Here is a 17,832-nt window from a genome sequence, read left to right as displayed (position 1 = left end):
AAGTAAATTTGCAGGTATTTGCAAAATATGTTCATCGATTACAGCTCAGCATTCAACACCATTATACCATCAAAACTGATCACCAAACTCGGTAACCTGGGCATCGACCCCTCTCTCTGCAACTGGATACTGGACTTTCTAACCAACAGACCCCAGTCTGTGAGGTTAGACAAGCACACCTCTTCAACCCTCACCCTGAACACTGGCATTCCACAGGGCTGTGTGCTGAGCCCCCTCCTCTACTCCCTCTTCACCTATGACTGCACACCTGTACATGGTACTAACACCATCATCAAGTATGCAGATGATACAACGGTGATTGGCCTCATCAGCAACAACGATGAGCTGGCCTACAGGGAGGAGGTCCAGCACTTAGCAGCATGGTGCGCTGACAACAACTTGGCCCTTAACTCCAAGAAGACCAAGGAGCTCATTGTAGACTTCAGGAAGTCCAGAGGCGGCACGCACACCCCCATCCACATTAACGGGACGGAGGTGGAACGTGTTTCTAGCTTCAGGTTCCTGGGAGTCAACATCTCCGATGACCTCTCTTGGACCCACAATACCTCTACTCTGATCAAGAAGGCTCATCAGCATCTCTTCTTCCTGAGGAGACTGAAGAAGGTCCATCTGTCTCCTCAGATCCTGGTGAACTTCTACCGCTGCACCATCGAGAGCATCCTTACCAACTGCATCACAGTATGGTATGGCAACTGCTCTGTCTCCGACCGGAAGGCATTGCAGCGGGTGGTGAAAATTGCCCAACGCATCACCGGTTCCTCGCTCCCCTCCATTGAGTCTGTCCAAAGCAAGCGCTGTCTGCGGAGGGTGCTCAGCATCGCCAAGGACTGCTCTCACCCCAACCATGGACTGTTTACCCTCCTACCATCCGGGAGGCGCTACAGGTCTCTCCGTTGCCGAACCAGCAGGTCGAGGAACAGCTTCTTTCCGGCGGCTGTCACTCTACTCAACAACGTACCTCGGTGACTGCCAGTCAGGGAGACTGGCAGCATCTCTAGAGAGAAGGAATGGGTGACATTTCGGGTTGAGACCCTTCTTTAGACTACAGAGACTTCAGAGAGCAGTATGAAGAAGGGTCTTGACCCCAAGCCCCCCCCCCCCCCCCCTTTTTGTGACACTTATTAAACCCGGACACTTATTATTTATTCAAATCGTTTGCTATGTCGCTCTTCCAGGGAGATGCTAAATGCATTTTGTTGTCTCTGTACTGTACACTGACAATGACAATTAAAATTGAATCTGAATCTGAATCTGAATTGAATACTGGTACAGTAGACAGTGTGGAAGGATATCTAAGTTTACAACAGATTATAGATCAGTTGTGAAGGCAGGCCAAGAATGGCAAATTGAATTTAACTCTGGCAAGTGTGAGCATGTCAAACCAGGGCAGGGCCTTCATAGTAAATGGATAAAATGAACGCTGAATGTCATTATCCCAGGGTGGTGACTTTCAAAAACAAAGGGCCTAGGCTTAAGATGATAGGGTCAAGATTTAAGAGGTAACTGTGAGGCAACATTTTCACTCAGAGTGTACCCCATATGTGGAATGAGCTGATAGAGGAGGCTATGGAAGCAGAAACCTTTATGACTTTCAAACGACATTTATAGAGATATATGGTGGGTAGGTGGTGGATGGAGGTCTATATGATAGTGACATTTAATAGACTTGGATAGCCAAATGGATATGTAAGGAATGGAGGGATATGGATCATGTGCAGTTAGATAAGTGTTGGTCAGCATCATGTTCGGCATAGACTATGGGCCCAAGGGCCTGGTCAGGTGATGTACTGTCCTATGTCCCTTGTCCTATAATAAGTAGCCTGCATAAATTTAGTTTGGAAAACAACAAGCATGGATTAGTTGCAACATGCAAGCCTTTTGCCCATTCTGTTTTCAGTGAATTTTTCTCATTTTTTCTTCAACCTTCAAATTACATAATAGGAATGCTGTTGAGAACGATGTAACATAAGTAACACAATGCTATAGCAATTAGAAACATAGAAACATAGAAATTAGGTGCAGGAGTAAGCCATTCGGCCCTTCGAGCCTGCACCGCCATTCATGGCTGATCATCCAACTCAGTATCCCGTACCTGCCTTCTCTCCATACCCCCTGATCCCCTTAGCCACAAGGGCCACACCTAACTCCCTCTTAAATATAACCAATGAACTGGCCTCAACTACCCTCTGTGGCAGAGAGTTCCAGAGATTCACCACTCTCTGTGTGAAAAAAGTTCTTCTCATCTCGGTTTTAAAGGATTTCCCCCTTATCCTTAAGCTTTCCCCCTACAATTGTGACATACTTGCTGACATGCACAGGTTAACCTTGGAAATGTAGTTATAATAAAAAATTAGAAGTGCTCATTTCTCTTTGCACTCCTGCTGAATTTTATCACTGTATAAAAGCATTTAGTTTAGTTCAAGAAGAGGAAGACATTGCTGCCAATGAAGTTTTTTTGATATACAGGTAACTGTTAGTTTCACCCCCTGTCTGTAATCTGTAAGGTGCTGGTAAAAATTATGTTAATGATCAGCAATACTAAGACTAGCTACTCATTGATACTAAACCAAACAGTGATTGTCATTCCATCAAGCCTTTCATCAAAACCTGACAGTAAGACAACCCACAGACACCACAGGGACAGTGATGGTATTTCATTGATCATTTTGTTTCAGAAGGAACGGCCGGTCAACAGGAGTATTCTGGTGAGAGTTCATGTGGATCAAACCGAAAAAATAAATTGAAACCACTGTGAACTGATTAACCACTAGATTAATATCCCCAAAGCAGAAAGCACACTGGGATGTCTTACTTCCCCTTTAATTTTTTTTAATTAAGAAAATGGTATTAAATATGCTTGATCCCTCCTACATATAAAAATGTTCACTGTAACCATTAATTAACTTTGACAGTGTTTTCTGATTTGGTTATGCATGCTGTAAAGAACTTCCAGTAAAATATATATTTCAAGGCGTATACCCATATCAAATGCAACACAAATCACAAGGTTTGAATGAACCACGAACTGGGAGCTATTGATTGACTGCTCTGGAAATTTTATTTTTATTGTCTGTTCAATTAGGATCTGACACAAATCTCCACAGCATGTCAGAAATGACTTTATTTATTTTGTCCAAGATTTTCTTATCTTGATTAAAGCCGTGGTTGGCGGAAGGGTGGATAGGTTGAAAATGGGTTTTGCTATTCCTGTTTTTGAAAAGGAATAACTTCAACTGAAGATCCTTGCAACATGTACAAAACAATATTGATTATTTAATGATCATCTAAAAACATCTATTGGCCCCTTCAGTATGTTGGTGGAGCAGTGAATATTTATTTTGGAATATTTAGCTTACTAATGCCCTTAATGAAAGAAAATCTATAGTGCCTAAGTAGTCTGGCCTATTTATGATTCCAGATCAAACAGCAAGGTGGATGGAGTAGTAATGCATACAATATTGTAGTGGTTGTGGTTTGTTTCAAACGGTACTATAGAGTGTATCTTGACAGTGGGTGGGACACTGACAGCAGCTTCAAAAGAGCAAAATTGATATATTAAAACCGGGGTTTAGGAGACTGGAAGGCAGAGAACTAACTTTGGTAGGCAGAAACAAAGGACGGAAAAATGGAACCAAAGAAATTTGGCTTAATCATTTATACACTAATGGAAGGAGTGTTGCAAATAAAGGTATTGTACTGAGGGCACAGATAGACAACATGATATGGCAGCGAGAATTCACTTTGGAAGTAGAAAGTAAATAAAAGCGTATTTCAACTTAGTCATAGAAAGTACAAAGATTGTGCATGCAGTCCATACCATCACACCAACCAACCATCCTTCCATTGACTCAATTTACGCCTCAAACTGCCTCAAGGATGAGTCAGACCCCAGCCACTCAGATTCAGATTCAGATTCAGATTCAATTTTAATTGTCATTGTCAGTGTACAGTACAGAGACAACGAAATGCATTTAGCATCTCCCTGGAAGAGCGACATAGCAAACGATTTGAATAAATAATACTCCCTCTCCTCCCCTCTTCCATCGGGTAAAAGGTACAGAAATGTGAAAACACACATCTCCAAATTAAGGGACAGTTTCTTCCCAGCTGTTATGAGACATTTGAACCAACCTACCAACAACTGGAGAGCAGTCCTGAGCTGATATCTATCTCATTGAAGACACTTGGACTATCCTTGATTGGACTTTACTGGACTTTATCTTTATCTTGCCCTAAACGTTATTCATGTTATTCCCTTCATCATGTATCTGAACACTATTATAAGCTTGATTGTAATCATGTATTGTTTTTCCACTAACTGGTTAGCACACAACAAAAGCTTTTGACTCTACCTCAGTAAACATGACAGTAGATTAAACTAAACTAAACTAGATAGCGGGAGTGAAAGCTCCAAAACTGGCAAGGCCACTTTTGCTCAACTCAGATATAATATTGCAAAAGTGTACTGGAGGCAATGTTTGGATGTGGGAGCAGTGGGAGCTATTCGATAAATGTAAGGCTTAGGCTACATACATTATTAGTTGATAAAAAGGACAACACAAATCTGAGCCGCCCTTGTATATCAGGGAACATACAGAGTATGAAAATGCAAAAAAGGTAAACTTATAACAAATGCCAAGAGCTCCTCACTGTGGAAAGAAGAGAAGATGATAAAAGTTGCAGGGTGAAATCAAAATAAGAAACTAGGGGGGTGGTTGAGGAAGCTACAATGACAATATTTAAAAGACATTTGGACAAATACAGGAACTGGGTACATAGGGAAGGTTTAGAGGAATATGGGGCAAATGCGGGCAGGTGGGGCTAGTGTTGATGGGGGATCTTGTCGGCATGGGTAAGTTGGGCCAAATTATCTTATTTCCATGCTGTATGAATCTGTGACTTTATGACTATAAGAATGACTTTGGGGTTTAGATCAAGCAAGAGAAGGAGGTGTTGTGTTGTTGCTTTAACAAAAATCATGTACATAAATCGGGTGTTTTAAAATTGGGGAAGAAATGAAAGTATAAAGGGCCTGTCCCACTTGGCAGTCCTTTACATGACAGTCCTTTACATGACATGCGTCATCATGTGTCCACACAGCTGTCTGGAACTCGTGACGTTATTTGAAGATAGACATGAAATGCAGGAGTAACTCAGTGGGACCGGCAGCATCTGTGGAGAAAAGGAATGGATGATGTTTTGAGCCGAGACCCTTCTTCAGTCTGAAGAAGGGTCTCAACCCAAAATATCACCCATTGCTTCTCTCCAGAGATGCTGCCGGTCCCGCTGAGTTACTCCTGCATTTTGTATCTATTTCCAACAGTGTTGGCCCCGCTCTGGGAGTAGGAGTGGGGGCTATTCCAGATCTGCAATGGCAGTGAGCCCCAGGCCGAGCTTGGCGATCGCTTGCCTGGTTCTGCTGCTGTTGGAGGTGAGATGATGAGCCGCGCCAGGGTCTTGGGCCTGTCCCACTTGGCCGTCAGTTACTCGACAGGCAGGTGGCCCGCGAAGATTTTGTGCGGGATGAAGTCCACACTCCTCCACGCCACTCCATGTACCCGTCCCACACGCTACCCATGTGCTACCCACATGCTACCCACACTCTAGCAGGTCGCGTAAATGGCGCGCGAATGACGGCCAAGTGGGACAGGCCCTTAACATTCGAGCAGGTGAGAAAAGAAATGGTTGGTGATGATTACAGCTTTTCTCCTCCGTATCTGGTAACTACCTTTGGACTAAAGTAGTTCCTCCTCACCCCCTTTCTAAAAGAGTCCCCTTAATTCTGAGGCTGTGCACTCTGGTCTTAGACTCTCCCAGCAGTGTAAACATCCTTTCCACATCCACTCTATTCACTGGCCTAATGTTAGAATATTAACAAGACAAAATTACACTAAAATTGTAAATAGCCAGTTGAAACTGTCAATTATTATTTAAATATATTACGTTATGACAGACATGGCAATGAAGATGATATGTTGTGTCCAGGGCAAATGGGAATTGCTGCAGACCATTTCAATCTACAGCACCCACACTTGCAGTGAGTGCTTGTATCTCAAGGAAACTCAGCTCCAAGGTGATGACCTACAGTGAGCGTTGGACTCTCTAATGCCGAGGAAAGAAGTAAGTTACCAGGAAAATATGATCAGGAGATAGACACAAAAACCTGGAGTAACTCAGGGAGACTGGCAGCATCTCTAGAGAGAAGGAATGGGTGACATTTCGGGTTGAGACCCTTCTTTAGACTACAGAGACTTCAGAGAGCAGTATGAAGAAGGGTCTTGACCCGAAAATCAAGCCATTTCATCTCTCCAGAGATGTTGCCTGCCCCGCTGAATTACTCCAGCTTTTTGTGTCTATCCTCAGTGTAAACCAACATCTACAGTTCCTTTCTACATAATATGATCAGGAGGCAGCCATGCTCCTTGGAATAAAAGGAGTAGATGTGACAATGGACAGTCAGGGTGATATGATAATGAGGGAGGCAAAAATGGGATTCAAGAAGAAGAACTAGGGAACGATCAGGCCTGACGTTATCGAATAGATGTGAGGTACTATGTTGACATGAAGAGGTTGCCATGAGGATAAGCAAACTACCTATAACTAGAGGAGGACATGCAAGTTGAGAGAGTTATAAGGAATGTAGTGGTAATATTGGTCAGCAGGATAAGATGGAAAGATAATGTTTCCTGCATCAGATGGATGAGCCATGAAGATATAAAAAAGCGGAATCACTTTGGGTGGCCTTAACTTAATGAAGGTTAGACAAAGGACATTTACAAAGGGATAAAAATGAGGCGTTGTCTCAAAAAAGCAGCAAGCATTATCAAGAACTGTCACCACTCTGTCCATGCTCTCATTTCATAAATCCTTCAAATCTAGGATAGGATCATAAATGCCCTCTGACTCAAGCTTATATAAAGGACCATGTTTGCCTAACTGCCTAGTCTCACCAAAAATAGTTAAGATCACCATTGATGGGTTATCATGTACTATTAATGTAGAAAACCTGATGTGTTCTTCCCTTTGCCTTTCCCAGGCTGTTTGTTTGCTGCCAGTTTGTCAAATCTCTGCCCAGGCAAATATTTCATGCAAAATGCCATGTGCAGAGTCTCATGTAGTAACTTATTATGTGACATCTGATTAAATGGCTTTTGAGAATTCAAATACATTACATCTGCTGGTACTGCTTGATCCAACCTGCTCATTATGTTCTCAAACAACTTTAATAAATATGTCAAACACAATTTTCTTTTCACAGAACGTGACTCTGCTTGATTGTATAATGATTTTCTAAATCCCACCTGTTACTTATCAATGGATTCCAAAATTAATTATATTTCTTGCAAGTTTACTGTGTGATTTATGTTTTCATTTGTTTTTGTACTCATCCTTTGGTGCTTTGTAAAGTGTTCCCAGTCACCTGGCCTCTGATTAACATCGGCAACATTGTCTGTCCCATCTTACGATGTGATAGGATTCTTAACTTGCTTTGTCGCGGATGGCTCATTCTTACCTGTCAATGAAATGCAGCTTTGTTGAAAATTCAGAGATATTTCCACTACCTGCCAAGGTGGCGTCCAAGGCAGGCTGCTCTTTGTGTGCATGTCACAGAGGGGGATCTGCAATTTTACTTCGGAGTCACGTGAGTGACTTCGTGAAGAACCCGCTTACAACGCATGCGTGTAATTACGCTAACGCATTGCAACTCGTCATTGTCGGGAGGAAGGACGTTCCTCCCAAACGGCGGGGTTTTCGAACCTGCAACAGTAAGGTAAGTGAACATCGTTCTTTACTTACCTTTTTTCTACAGAAGGCTGTTGGAAGCTGGCGGGGGAGAAGTCTGCAAGCGCCGACAAGGACAGCAGGCAGCCAGCAACGGCCGGTGGCACGACAGTCTCCCTTAGCAGGAGTTCGTGCGACTTCAGCTCCGGGAAGAAAATACCGACAAGGGAGCACTCCGGAGCCGACACAGCCCCAAAGACCGACGCTACATGGGCCTGGGGCTGTGGAACAGGTAAGAAAATTCCTTACCTTTTCTTCTTCTTTCCAGGAAGGCTGACAAGCTGCCGCTGTACAGCAGCAGTCAGCCAGCAACGGAAGTCGGCACCACTGTCTCCCATAACGGGAGCGAGTGCCAACTTCACCCCATACGGGGTGGAGGGAAAAAAACAGAGCCAACAACCCACAAAACAGTGGGTTGTATTAGTGCTCTGGCACTTTTTAAAATTAGGGGGTCCCTAGGAACAGAAGGACCAGCCCCGTAAACACCGGGGTCGGTCCGAGCGGCTCGAACCCGACACGCAGGGAACGACGTTCACCAGGGGAAAAAATTAAAAGTCGGGAACAGCAGGTAAGAGACTCTGCGTTTCCTTCCACTTACCCTTTAGGTGCAGACATGGACCGGGTCCATGTAAGCTGCAGAAAGACCGCGGAGTGCAGGCAGCCGGCAGGAGAACAGCAACGGCAGCCAGCTGGGGCAGGAGCAGCGGCAGCGGCAGGTGCAGCAGCGGCAGCCGACAACGGCAGGAGCAGCAAAGGCACTTCGATTCCCGGAGGGGAAATCACCTGTGCCCGACTTTGCTCCCGCAACACGGGGCAAATTCATTTCTGGGGCAGTATGCCAGTCTCGTTTTGGAAGCGAGTCTGGCTTGAAGCAGCGCTAACGGCCAGCGCCGAGGCCAAGGACATTGCAGTGCAGTTGACTGGCTGCAATCGACCGCGAGGGACCAGTAATGTGAGTACCGGGGTCGGTCCCAGCGGGTTTTTTAGTTAGAGAGATCGCTTCTTGGCCTTTTGGCTAAGATCAACTATAGTAGCTGTTTATTATCAGTTTTAATATCTGATACGTCCCTTATCTAAGGACCATATAAGCAGGAGTCCCCAGAACTGAGGGCATTAGAGTGGGGTTGACCGGCTGAAACGACCGCGAGGGACCAGTACCGTCAGTACGGGGGTCGGTCCCAGCGGTCTGAGATAAACGAGCAGCCAGGAGCGCTGAGAGCGTTGGAGCCGGGTTAAAGAAATGGACTAGGTGGAATCAGCTGTGCCAGATGTCCTCCACACCGGCCATATCCACTCCACGGAAGGAAGGACAAAGCTGAAGAAGGAGGACCGTGGAGCAGCGGGCAGCCAGCAGCAGCCAGCGGCACTTGGATCAACCGTAGTGGGATCAGCTGTGCCCGATGTCGGGCCCGCACCGGCCAGAGCCATGCGGCCGAGCGGTAAGGCTAGACACAAATCAAACAAGGTAGTGGACTCAGAAGGGTCCGACTTTGCATAACCGCCGGCGACCAGCGCCCGAGAGCGCTGGAGGAGGAAGAAGCGGTGTATGGAGCCTTCCTCCAACGTGATAAACCCACAGCAGTACCTTTTTGAGGGCTGCACAGTGCTTCTACCCCATCAGAGGGGAGCACTGCGGGTCAGTTCTGGGCTGACCTGCAAGAGGGGTCCGCAGAACAAAAGACAAGTGGGCAGGAGGTAAGCCCCACATGGGTACCCCGTGCGGGACCCTAGAGATCTCTAACTCTATAAAAAAGAGTAGGCAGGACCCTGATGGGCCAGAGCCTGGTAAAACAACGTCCCATGATCCTAACACAGCAGGGACTCTGCTGGACATGGTGGCTGATTACTTTAACCAAGTCAAACATGGGTAGACTTGGATCCAGGATGGCAATAGTATTACTATATGTCTGGCCACAAACGCCAACAAGAAATATTTACAGAGACTGGCCAGACATCTGCCACCTGGCAACGGTGAGGCATTACAGGTGCCCAGTGTAAACCAATGCATTTGGCAGCATATGGGGACGAACATCAGGAACCAGGACCTCAAGATCCAGAGAACCTTAAAGGGATTGACGGAAGGCATCATAGCATACACCCGCACCCTGGACTAAACGGAGGTAACCAAAGACCATCAAGACGCACTAGCTCTGTTTAGTAATATGCAATATGACCTGAACTACATGTGGAAGGCTGCCATTCAGCCAGCACTGGGACCCTAAAATGCTACCATTTGCAAACAAAGAACCGTGGGTGGACGAAGCAAGACACTGGGGCTCATCAACGCCAGCGCAAGGGCCTATTTTGGAGCACGATACCAGCCACATGCAAGGCCATAAAAAATGTGGCTCATACCAGTGGCAGTGCCAGAAATCAATATAACCCGCAGGATCCTTTTTTAGGGTATGGCCAGGGCGGCCACCCTGGAAGATGCGGAAGCCTCAACCTCCCACACAACCCCGAACAAGAGACAAAAAAACAAGGAAATAACACAACCACCGGTAACCATGGAGGTAGGTGGGTGTGGTTTCTTCTGTTAAAAAGGGACCCACGATGGTGGGGGAGGGGAGGTTGCAACACTACAGTTATGTATGGTATATAATCACTACAGATTCATATAATCTCAGCAGTATTCAGGGTTATCTGATAGAATTTACTCATCCCAATAACCCCAGTACAACATACACCAGAATGGCATTTTGTCCTTACATAAACCAAACAATCTAAAACCCACATGGTGCTACAAAAATTGTACACAAAAGGTGTGATTGAGCATACTTTTCATGGAACATTAGAATTTGTATCAAACATATTTATTAAAAATAAAATAGAGTGGGGTTGCAGGATTATCATTGATTTTTCAACCCTAAACACATTCGTTCAAGATATTCATTTTAAGATGGATACTCTTATTACTGATAAAGACTTGGTGTCAGCTGGGTTTTTCTATATGGCAGGCATTGACTTAAAAGAGGGGCAAACATCAGCCCCAATATTATTTACTAAAATTCTAAAACCAGCTTGGCATTGTTATGTAAACAAAGCCATAGGGTGATGTATTTCCCCCGTTCTGCCCCATCAATGGGGTTCTAGGGAAAATTCAACTAGACTCGGCATCTGCAATTCTCAGAGTACCCGACTGGCCTACTAAATCATGGTATTCGGTCATACAGGGGATGGTGTCAGAACCATGTTCCCTCATGAACATAGCCAAATTTATTAATTCATCCAGTGACTGGGGCAGTCATCCATGCCATAAGACTATGGATTTATTGATTTGTAGAGTCTAAAAGACCCACTACACGGCATGGGGCTGTCAGACAGGACGATGAATCTCATCTCATCTGCACTAAGACTGTCAACACGGAAGCAGTACCTTGGACACATCAAGAAATGGGGCATATACTGCTTGGACAACAACCTCGACCAAAAGGCCAAGAACATTCTGGCCGTATTGGAATTTTAACAAGCCTCCATTATGATAATCGATGGAGCTACAGTGCCATCAATAGTGCCAGAAGTGCACTCTCCAATTACCTATCACAAGGAACGGAGCGGCACACGGTGGGAACGCACCCCCTGGTAAGAAAACCAGGTACTCCGAAATCTAGGACGTGGGTGTTGTTCTACACATGCTGACGAGCTGGTAGCCATAACAGCATTGTCACTTCAGTAAAGGACCATGAAGATGGTTATGCTCATGGTGTTATTTACCGCACAACGAGTCCAGCCATTAAGCAAACTGAGCCTGGACTCCCTGATCATCTCACCCGAGAAACTGGTGTTTGTCATACAGGATTTAATAAAAGAAAACAGACCAGGTTCATCGGGTCAAGTGTTTGAATTTATGGTATACCCATATGACGAACGACTGTGTATAGCAAGACACATCCAACAATACATAGAATATACTAAGAGCATTCGAGGTCAGAGAATGGCGTTGTTTATCTCTTACAAGAAACCGCATGAAAGGGTCACGACCCAAACTATATCAAGGTGGCTCAAATATGTCCTAAAGTTGGCAGGAATAGACACTAATGTTTTTTAACTCTCATTCCACCAGGGCTGCAGCAACATCCGCAGCAAAAATTCTAGAGGTACCCACAGACCAAATCCTCAGAATGGCAGGATGGTCATCCAAAAGGTTTTTCCAAAGGTTTTATAATAAACCAGTTATATTTTGGAACCATCATTGTATTCAGAAACCATTTTACGTTCAACAATATAATTTCCCCGAAAGGTTACAGGGCTATGATTCTCCATGTAAAAAATTTATATATTTTTTCGTTATACCACACAACTTTTTGTATAAGTGTGTTTTAAACTTACTAATGATGCTCTCTCCCAATACCCAAGGCAGTTGTGAAGCATGGACTCGTTCCACGGCATGAGGTCACAGAGCTTTGAAATCTTCACAAAGTCACTCACGTGACTCCGAAGTAAAATAGTAAGATTAAACGAGAACTTACCAGTTTGAAGTTTGATCTGTATTTTATGAGGAGTTATGATGAGGGATTACGTGCCCTCCGCTCCCACCCTCTTATGATCATATCACAAACTGGTATATCTTTGATAATCTTACTATGTTAGATCATTATAGGTTCCTGTGACCTCACACCGCTGCTTTGAAGAATGACACGCATGCGTTGTAAGCGGGTTCTTCACGTAATCCCTCATCGTAACTCCTCATAAAATACAGATCAAACTTCAAACTGGTAAGTTCTCGTTTAATCTTACTATCACACATTACAATTGCTCCACTCTTTTAAACCTCTACTCCAACAGCAGATCAAGTATTTGTACACTGTGGATGGCATGATTATAATCATGTATTGTTTTTCCACTGACTGAATCAGCATGCAACAAATGCTTTTCACTGTACTTCAGCACACATGATAATAAACTAAACCCAACTCAAACTCAACTCAATATCTCCGTTGAATCTATTTTCTCAATCTAATGTAGACAACTCTACCTTTATTAAATGTAAAAATACTTTAGTTTCCAACCTGGTTCTTATTCTCAAAATAACTGAAATGTAATTATGTGTACCCATCTCAGATAATTCTTTATCCTCATATTACACATTTATCCTGCCTCATTACACAAGATAATTTATTCTCTGATTGGTTCTAGGACATATTTTCTAATTCTAATTCACTTGAGGACAATACTCAAGGCCATTTCAAGTCATGAGTCAAGAGTGTTTTATTGTCACGTATACTGAAATGGAACAATTAAATTATTTCTTGCAGAACCACAGGTTTGTAAACACAGTACTCAATAAATTATATGATAAACAAAGAAAGAAAAGAAGTTCAATGAATATAAACACAATATAGCGCAAACCAAAAACAAATCCAACATCCTGAGTGTAACCAAGACAGTTGGAAGTTTGGAGTTTAGTTGGTGTTTCTGGTGTTCAATAGCCTAATGGTTGTTGGGAAGAAACTGTTCCTGAACCTGGATGTTGCAATTTTCAGACTGGATTTGTCAATGTCATGTCATGTCAAATGCTTCTGCTCAATCCGCCAAGGCCTACTGGATCTAACAATTGCTAATGAGAGTGAGGCCACACACAAACTAGGAACAGCACCTCTGCTTGGGTTCTTTGCAGGACATTTTTTTTCCTGTTATTCTCATCTGCTTTAGAGGCAATTTGTTTTGGTTTTGTTTTTTTTTTCTTTTCATTTGTTTTTACGTTTTTTTTTTGTTTTAACTGCAGAGGAGACATGCGTTTGAGAATCAACTTTTTTCTCAGTTTTCTTTTGTGTCTTTCCAAATGGTGGAATTTCTTTTTTTTTCATGTTTGTGGATTTGCACTTGAAACATTTCATTTGCGCCAGTTTGAGTTTCAAGATACAGCACAGAAATGGGCCCTTTGGCTCTTGTGTCTTTGCCGAGAGAGGGAGTCCTGAATTTTAGATGAACACACCTTTACGAAGGGCCAATTAACATACTTACCCGCACCCATTTTTGTTTGTGAGAGACATCTCTTCCTCTTGTGGGAGAAACTTTTCCAATTTAGTCCGGAGAAGGACATTTTTGTTCTGTTTCAGTTTTGTCGTGTGGACTGTTTGGTGTCTTTTGCCGTGTTTTGTTTGTGATTCCAGAGTTATGTTTGGTTATTTTGTCGTTTCCCTATTTACTTCTCTTTTCTAGTGTTCCACAATGGTGCACGTGCTCTGTGTTTTCTATGACCTACGCTTTGGTACTCTATCTGTGTGTGTTAGTGGTATTTCGGTGTGTGTTTGTCATGTCTTCCTTTTACACCTGTTAAGTTTTTGTTCTATTTCTTATTCTGTTAAATTTCCATATCTCTTCCCTCTTCTGGTGTCTCTCGTTTGTGCTTTTTTTTTTCCACTTCCTGGGGTTTTCTGTCACAAATGACAACATGTGTGTCTTTTTGTTTTTCTTTCTGTTCTTTTTTAGGTTCTGTTATTTGGCTGTTTCTCGTATTTATGTTAGTTTTCTATAATGTTTTTCGCCTTCCCTTCTATTTTTCAGCCCAGGTGTCTTTTCTATTATTAGTTTCCTCTCTCTTTTCCGTCTTTTTTAGATTTTCTTTGTTGACCTCTTATTATCTCTGTTCTATATCACTTTTCTCCCTCTTGTCTCTTCTTTCTCTCTGTTCTTTATTTCTAGTCCTTCTTCTTTTCCTTACTTTTCTCTGTTTTCCTTCCTTTTATCTTTTCATGCATTCTGTCTCTTTTCATATTATTAACTTCTTTTCTAGTTATCGTTTTACTTCATGGTTTCTTCCACTTTCTATTGATTACCCTTAACTTGTATTTGTCTTTCTCCTGTGCCTTCTTCACTCTTCATTTTCCCTCACACCGGGATTCTTTTATTTATTGTTGGATCTTATTGTACAATGGTCTTGAGTCTAGGGCAATTACTTTTTTATTGTGTACTTCTTGTTCCCATTATTTCTTGTTTATTGAGTGGGCCTGGAGCCAGGTTTGTTCGTTTATTTTTCTGAGGATTCTGGGATGCACTTATCGTGTTCATGGTTTGCGCCCTGGGCTTCCCCCCATTCTTGGATTTTTGAACACTGTTTTTCCAGGGGTTTTTTTTATTTTTTTTTTTTTTTTCTTGTTTTTTTTTGTTTTTTTTGGGGGCCCCCAAAACTATCCCTTTTTTTTTTTTTTTTCTCCTTTTTTTTTTCAACTTTTGAAAGGCCTTTCTCTTTAACGTTGTGATGAGGCCTTTTTCTTTTTATTCTCTCTCCATGTCTTGAATCTGTAGTGACTTTTTTTCACATTTCCGTTTTGTTATGGATTTATTGGTTTAGAACGGGTTCTCTTTATATTCTTTCTTACTTTTGGATTTCTCTCAGACACTTTTTTTTGTTCAGGGAAGATAGTCATTTTGTGATGAATGAGATTTTCTTGATGGGCCGAAGGCTTCTTCCTATCCACATTTTGGTCCTGAACCTTCCATGTTTTTGTTTGTTTATGGACTTGCTTTTTTTGTTTGTTGTTTTTTTATGTGTTTTTTAACTTGGGTTCTGTTTCGGAATAAGTGTTTTTTTCTTTTTTCTCTGTTATGTGTTTGCTTTTAGTGCTGCCTGACGGGTGATTTATTTTCTTCTATTTTTTTCTGTTTACCTTCCCTCTTTCAGCTCTGCTCTTTTTTCCTCTTCCATCTTCTTTTTCGAGATTTGTTTTCGTTTTTGTTTCTTCTAATTTTATTTCCCTTCTTTCATTTTTCTTGTCCCTTATCTCAGCGTTTCTTTTTTTTTCTTATTTCTCACCATCGTCTTATTTGTTGCAAGTTTTATTATCTGTCCACGTCTTTTTGGCTTTTAGGGTCTATGTTCACCCCTTTCCTTTGATAGGAGCTTTTTTTGGCCTTAGTCTGTTTTTTCCATTTTTTTGTCTTGATGCTTTTATTTACGAGTTATTGTTTTTCTTTTTCTTCTTGAGGTTTTCTTACCTAGACCCTGAGTAGAGATTTAGTAGATTGATGAGGAAGTCTCTTCAAGTTTGCTTTCTTTCCATCTCTACGTCACGTCCCCGTTCTGTTTTTCGTGACCCCATTTCACTTTCACTTTTGTTTTTTGTTCTGGTTTTCTTCCCAGGCTGTTCGTAGAGAGTGTCTACCCTGAACCCTTTATCTGGAGGTCTTCTTTTCTTATGTCAGAGGTCGCCTGGGCCGGGGAAATTTTTTTCCGCTCGCTGTCCTCCCTTATTTTATCTTTTTATCCACTCGTCTATGTATTATTTTTCGGCTTCCAATGCCGCTCTTTTCGTAATCTTGGGGTTCAACGCGGCATGCCTCTTTAACTCTCTAATTCCTCCCCAATGTTTTCCCCTTTGCTTTCTACCCTCCCCCTTTTTTCTTTTATGCTTTCCCCTTTATTTACTTTATTTACCTTCTGTTTTTTTATCTATCATGTTTTGCTTTTTCTTTCAGTGTATTATGTCTTTTGTTTTCAGTGATGGTCCGAGGCTCGGGTTTTCAGTTGTCTTTTTGAGTGAATTATGGCTAGTGGTGTTCGGGATTAGAGATAAGATCCCTTTGACCTGTTTGGAGGAGTAAGAGATATCTTCTTGTCACACACTTGAGAGGGGTTTATAGGGTTGTTGTTGTGTTTGGCTCTGGTGTCTTTCGCTAAGACATGTTGCGGTATGAGAGGTGAGGAAGTGTTAGCCTCTGGTCTCTTTCAATAGTCTTCTCTGTTTCTGGCGGTAGAGGTCTTTTGTCTTTTTTAGGGAGAGTTGTCTTTTTTCTTGTTTCTGTTATTCTTTGATGGGTTTTGACTTTTTTCGTATTACCTTATTCTGCGTTCTTCGTTTCTTCTGAGTTGAGTTTCTGTTTTGGTGGGTGTCTTCTTATCAACTCATCTTCAGTTTATGGGTTAGTTCAGTGGGTTTTTGAGGCTTTTTGTGTGCATTTATCTTCTGGTATGCTTTTACCAATTGGTCGATGTGTTGAGAGGGTTCGGAGAGGTGGTGTTCAGTTATGGGTGGTACGTTGTTTCTTCTTTTAATCTTTTTTTATTTCTTCTCTTTCTTCTCTATATTCTCTGGCTTTGTTGGTAAATTCTTTGGCTTCTTTGGTTTATGTTTTTTCGTTTTGTCACGTTTTCCTTGGATTGTTTCTTGTAGTCTTTGATCTCTTCGTTGTTTCTTTTTGTTGATTTCTTTGTTCTCCTGGGGGTCTCTGTCTGGGGGTTCGCCTTTTTGTGTGTTTTTTTTTCTTGTAATAGTCTACTCCCAATCTCTTGTTCTTCTTTCTAGTTTATTTTCTGTGGTCTATTTTTCTCTTGGTTTTGTATATGTTGTGTCTTGTTTCTTATATTTATATTTCTGTTCTTTACCATGTCTGTTTTATGTTCCTATATCGCTCTCTTATTGTTTTTATTCTTTACATTGTTAGCTCATCCGGCTGCACTTCTGTCTTCTTTATGTTCCAGTACTGGGGTAGATCTTTGTCTGTTGTCCTGATTCTTTGACTTGCTCGTTCTTTTTTCTTCTTTTGTTCCTTCTTCTTATATACTTTCGTTCCCTCCGTTCTTTCTGTTTCTTATTTTATTCTTTCTATTCTGTTTGACTCTTTTCAGTCTGCCCTCCCAGCCTCTAAAGCTTACCTTGTTCTGCTGTCTTATCTTCTCCTATCACCCTCATCGCTCCTTTCTGGCCCTCAGTTGTTGAACGCACAGTTTGGCTTAACTCCTACATGGTCACTGACTGCCCTTCGGCTATCTATAGAACTGCGGCTTGGGGGATCACACTATGGGCAATCTTCAATGTCTGGGGTCCTCAGAGCGACCTGCCCTGTCTCTTTTCCTGGGATGCAGCTCTTTATTCCTGCCAGGCTTCTTTAAGCTTTTCCCACCAACAGTCTATACTTCTCCCAGTCGACGTACTCGGAGGCCGTGTCTTTCCTGTCTTTCGGGTTTTTCTGTGCTATTCTGTCGGGTCAACATTAGCTGATCTCCTTTGATCTCTCCTTGCAGTCTGTTTCATCTCTAGGGGAGGATCTTCTCAGGTTGTCTCTGTCCCTTTCTTAGTGAATGAGGGG

General features: G+C 42.5%; 1 pseudogene; it reads left to right on the top strand.

Annotated features, from left to right (window-relative positions):
* Positions 1-8,798: 8,798 nt before the first annotated feature.
* Positions 8,799-8,903, top strand: LOC129701908 (U2 spliceosomal RNA; annotated as a pseudogene).
* The last annotated feature ends 8,929 nt before the right edge of the window (positions 8,904-17,832 follow it).

The sequence above is a fragment of the Leucoraja erinacea genome, chromosome 11 (assembly GCF_028641065.1).
Source record: "Leucoraja erinacea ecotype New England chromosome 11, Leri_hhj_1, whole genome shotgun sequence".
Lineage (NCBI taxonomy): Eukaryota > Metazoa > Chordata > Chondrichthyes > Rajiformes > Rajidae > Leucoraja > Leucoraja erinaceus.
Note: the sequence above shows the minus strand (reverse complement) of the source record. Positions and strands in the feature narration are given on the sequence as shown.